We start from the raw sequence: 5,236 nt of genomic DNA on the forward strand, positions 1-5,236 counted from the left end.
GTAGATAGCCGATGGTGTCTATGCCCCGCGTGGTAGGGGCGACCATGGCAGTACAGGCACTGTTCTTGGGAAGGTGACCTAGACCACTCCCTTGGTGCATACCCTCTGCGTCTGGGGGAGGCTGGAGAGAGCGATTTTGCATAATAGTCCAGCGGTTCAAACCCCAGGAAGGGTGAAGGTGGTCCCAGCTAGGGTGAGGCTGGTTGCAAAAAAATGGAGAAGGGGGCTCCGGGTAGGCTAGGGGGGACCCCTGCCTTCTGGTTGGAGTCTGTAACATAAGCGGAGGGCTGTGAGAAAGCAACTCCACAGCCCTGTGCGGAGAGGGGCTGCAATGCCTCCTCTTGTGTGCAGCCTTCCCCCTCCCTTGAGGAGGTAACTCTGCCCCCTGACATACAGGGGATTCCGGCCCCGTGCGCACCGAGCTCGGCACGCTGGAGGGCTGTGCGGCAGGTGCGGTGTGCTCCGGTGTCTGCAGGCTGCGTGCCTGCGCGCTCTGCACCGCCGGTTCCCCGGGGGTCGGTGCCGCTGCCTGCGGTGCCGCCGGTACCGGCGCTTGTTTAGCCGCCGCCCTGCCTGCGGTGCGGGGCGGCTGGCTGATTATCGGAGGCTGAGCCGCTTCCACGTGGCTCTCCGTGCCGCCGCCGATCAGCTGTTGCTGCGGCTGGGGGCTGCTCGCTCCTCCCGTCCCGCTCGCTATTGTTGCCGGCAGGGATCAGGCTGGGGAGGCTTTCCTCCGTTTTTGGCAGCTTTCCTTTTATGGGCCCCGCAGGGTCCCTCCTGCTGCGGCCGCTCCGGCACGTCTGGCTGGAGGGCCTTATGAAAAGCAGTTTTAAGCCGCTGCCCTGCCTGCGGTGCGGGGTGGCTGGCTGATCATCGGAGGCTGAGCCGCTTCCACGTGGCTCTCCATGCCGCCGCCGATCAGCTGTTGCTGCGGCTGGGGGCTGCTCGCTCCTCCCGTCCCGCTCGCTATTGTTGCCGGCAGGGATCAGGCTGGGGAGGCTTTCCTCCGTTTTTGGCAGCTTTCCTTTTATGGGCCCCGCAGGGTCCCTCCTGCTGCGGCCGCTCCGGCACGTCTGGCTGGAGGGCCTTATGAAAAGCAGTTTTAAGCCGCTGCCCTGCCTGCGGTGCGGGGCGGCTGGCTGATCATCGGAGGCTGAGCCACTTCCACGTGGCTCTCCCTGCCGCCGCCGATCAGCTGTTGCTGCGGCTGGGGGCTGTGCACTCCTCCCGTCCCGCTCGCTGTTGCTGCCGGCAGGGATCGGGCTGGGGAGACTTTCCTCCGTTTCTGCGCTGATGGAGTGAGGGAGGCAGCTTTCCTTTTATGGGCCCCGGAGGGTCTCTCCTGCTGCGGCCGCTCCGGCACGTCTGGCTGGAGGGCCTTATCCAAAGCAGCATTTTAAGCCGCATCTCCCTGTCTCTCCTTAATCGCCTCTCGGCAGGACTCACATTTTTTAAAGCCTGAAGAGGACATTGTTGGTGAGTCTTTGAGTTGTATTAAGCGGGTACTTAGCACCTTCTTTGTGCTGTTTTCCCCGTCCAATGGCCTGCCTCAGCAGGAGGGCTGATGGCCGTAGCTCCTGGCCTCCGGCGCTTGTTACTGGGACTGGCTGAAGCTGTCCCGCTCGTAGTTTGTTTGTTGTTGTTCGTTCTTTTTTTTTTTGCAAAATAACAACCGGCTAACTCATAGTAGCCTAAGTATCTGAAAACAACTTTGAAAGAAAAACAGATAAAGTCGTTGAATACGCTATTTGGCCTTAGCCTAGTCGGATTCCGTCTGCAGCTGACGGCGGTTAAGAGGAACTGGCGGGGACCGGATCGCGCACGCGGACTCCGTGCCTCCTGGTGAGCGCAGGGAAGGGGCTGCGACCGTCGGGGTGGTAGTCCTGGCGGAGGCGGAGGCAGCAGGGTGCAAAGCAGCAGCCGCTGCCTGGGTGTACGACCTGGGGGCCGAAGAATCGGAACCCCCAGGTGTGGTGGTGGGAACGGGGGGCAGGGAGAAGGGGGAGCTGCACCAGATGTTGCAGCAGCTAGGGTAAGAGCCCCCGCCACAGTTTGGCCTTCCGGGCAGGACTCTAGCCTTTCTTTTTCCCCTGGCCCTTCCTACCCTTTTGAGGGGGTTGGGCCACGGCGGGGGGCGGCAGGAGCCCCAGAGCCTACGCCCATGCCCTCGGCCGACAAGATGGCAAGGACCCCAGCGGCCCTGGACGAGGAGGCTGCCATTTCAGAGGTGGAAGGGGTGCCAGTGGAGGGGGGCATCGCCAGATGGCCCTCCAGTGGTTGTAGAGGCCATGGTGAGGGGTGCAAGGGCGAGGGAATTTATTGGGGTGGGGCACTTTAAGAAAAAGTGGGGGAGGGGAGTAGGAGAGAAGAAGGGAGGGAGGAAGTGGCTACCCCTCCCCCACTGGCCAAGCTGAGGACCTGGTCAGGAGGAGACAGGGAGGAAAGGGAGGTGCAAGGGGGCCACAACTCCCAGCACAGGGTGGTAAGCGACTCCTGCAACTGCACTGGGATGTGTATGTCGGGGGGATTCAATATTTGTAAGTGTGGGGAGGTGAGTGAGTGGAAGGGGAGGCGCTCAGGCACCTAACAGAAGAAGGGGGGGGCAAGGTGGAAGGGTGGCAAAGCCAACCAAAGGAGAGGGGGGTTGGGGGAAGAGTGTGCCCACGGGTGCCTGAGGGTGGGCCCACAGCAGCCACTGCAGAGCCCCACAGGAGCAGGAAGGGGCAGGTGATTAGGGTGGGGCCCAAATGGAAAGGGCCCTGGTGGCAGCTGGGCAGGGCGGTGAAGGAGGCAGTGGCTGCAGGGACCACACCCTAACACCCCACCCCCAACTATGCAGCCGCCCCTCTGGAGCCCCGGTGGGGAGGGGCCGCACCCAAACTCACCACAGCAAGCTGTGGAGGGAAGCCCAGCCGCTGCCCAAGAAAGCCCCTTACCTCCTCCGGAGCAGTGAGGATGCAGCAGCCAGTGGATGGAAAGGTGGGCCCAAGTAGAGGGCCAGCAGACTCCCCCCCAGAAGATGGAAGGAGGGGGGGTACCCCCCTCCCCACCAAGAGGCAGGGCAGCAGGAGTCCCCCCTCACACCACCCACACAGCAAGTCCAGAAGAAACTAGCTGGGAGGGGTGGGGTGGGGTATGGGGGGGGAAGAAAGCAGCCTGCCTAAGGCAGAGAAGAGAAGCTGGCCCAGAAGGGGGGCCAAAAGACAGCCCCAGAGGGCCTGAAGCAGCCAAAGGCTGCCCACCCCCCAGCACCTCACCTCCCAACCGCAGGGCTCCCCAGATGGGATCCCCGCGGCAGCCCTGCAGCCTGGAGGACAGAGTGTTTCTGTTCCCTGTCTAGGCCCAGACCTTCATTGGTCAGATAGGCCCTATGCTCCCTATAAAAGGCTCCCCATCTGGTAGCAGGGGGGAAGGGTTTGGGAGGTGCACCAGAGCGAGAGCAGGAGCACAGTGAAAAGGTACCATGGGGAAGTGGTGGGCGAAGTGGCCGAGGGTGAGGCTACTACTTTGGGGCAGGGGTAAAGGTCCTGCTGGTTGCCTCCTGTTCTCATAGGGACCCTGGGCCGGAGTCCAGGGTAGAGGGTGGGTCTGGACTCCCCCCACCCTTCCCCCGAGGGATCACTTTACTGGAGCAGGCGCAGGCCTGCAAGGGGACTGGTGGTAATCTCCCTGTACTAGCCCAGCTTATGATGAGGATGGCTCACTAAGCAGAGACCCCTGCCTTTGGAAGGGCCTGGGCAAAAAGGGGGCCTCCGTGAGTCTCTGAGGCAGCTCAGATCCGCCAGGAAGCGCAGGGACCCACAGAGGCTGACAAGGGACTTTGTCACACAGTTTACTGGACTTCTTATGGCTAAATACTCACAGCCTTATTTGCTAGTTAACACAACCTCCTAAAATGGCTAACCACTGTACGCCTCCTGTGCTTGAGTTTCTCTCTGCATCTTAGGCTGCTCAAATCATATTAATTCAACTTTGTGTTGTTGGGATGAAATCGTGAGGATTTCTCCTCAGATGTAAACAGTTTATGCTATATATAATGTTTTTAAAATGGAGTCTCTGGTCATGTGACATGGAAATTCAAGATGGAGATTGTTATACAACCTAGTTATATAACATGCTTAGTCATGATTACATAACCAGAGTTTCCCGCCTTTTTTGCTCAGTCTCCCAGAAGGGGCCAAGTTATGTAAAGACTTTTTCCCACCAAAAACTGTTTATAGGACATCAGCACAGCCTTGGGCTGGCTCTGGACTGTCTCCTTTCTTCCACTGGCCACCCATCCTGAATATCTTTGACTCCACAACAGAAGATCTAGCCACAAGGACATCACACCATCTGCATCCAGCGTCCACCTACTCTCCATCGGGGGACCTCCTCTGTGCTCCTCCCCATAAGCCTTCCAACTAGGCCGAGGGTAGAAGGTCTGGAGCAACCGACCAGAACCTAGAAGAGGGTTACTCTAATCTTGTTTGTTTATATATATTTTTGGGTTCTTGATTGTCTTTTTGGGGGTTGGCTATTTTTGGTGCTGTTAATTAGTGTTTTGAGTTTCTTGACTATCTCTCAGGTGTTCTGGTATGTTTACTTATTCTAAATAAAGTCTGTCTGGTTACATACTTGATCTCTCTCTCTCTCTCTCTTCTGGGTTACCGATTGATAGTTAACCAGGTGACAGATACTGGCATCCAGCTACCGGGCCAGAGGACTTTAGTTAGGGGTCCCCTGCATGCCCTGTCCTAATCAATCTAATTGTCCTAATTAATTTAATTTTATTTAATTGCCCTATTATAATATTTACCCACCAGACAGTAGCTATCTATGCTTCTCCTAACAGAGGGTAGACAGACTTAAAGAATGATGATGCAAACTCAATTCCTAGAAACTTTCAAAAATTCCCTTCAAAATAAAAATATGAGGATCAATATGTTTTCTATTCTGAAACACTTACAAGATATTAATTCAGCATAACAGCCTACAAGTTGGAAAAGATTTGAAAGCTCTGCCTCCTTATTATACAAACTTCTTAAGGAAAAGATCAATTTTGTTCCTAGGGTAGGCTCAGAAATGTCTTCCCTTACCAAAAAGATGGCAAAATTTTGTGGAAATGGTGAGGATCCTATACAATATAAATATATTAACACCAAGACACTTCCTTTTCAGATTTAATGTACTGCTGTGACTTAGTCATCTCTACAACTTGACCCTCCTATATGCAAACTATTAAGATGCTCTCCAA

At 56.3% G+C, this 5,236-nt stretch overlaps 1 long non-coding RNA gene across 1 annotated transcript; it reads left to right on the forward strand.

Annotated features, from left to right (window-relative positions):
• Positions 1-1,217: 1,217 nt before the first annotated feature.
• On the forward strand, positions 1,218-4,512 carry LOC142014006 (uncharacterized). The gene is made up of 3 exons (XR_012645857.1): positions 1,218-1,476; positions 1,759-1,842; positions 4,221-4,512. It is a non-coding gene; the product is annotated as an uncharacterized LOC142014006 (long non-coding RNA).
• Positions 4,513-5,236: the final 724 nt, after the last annotated feature.

Source organism: Carettochelys insculpta, chromosome 6 (assembly GCF_033958435.1).
Source record: "Carettochelys insculpta isolate YL-2023 chromosome 6, ASM3395843v1, whole genome shotgun sequence".
Classification (NCBI taxonomy): domain Eukaryota; kingdom Metazoa; phylum Chordata; order Testudines; family Carettochelyidae; genus Carettochelys; species Carettochelys insculpta.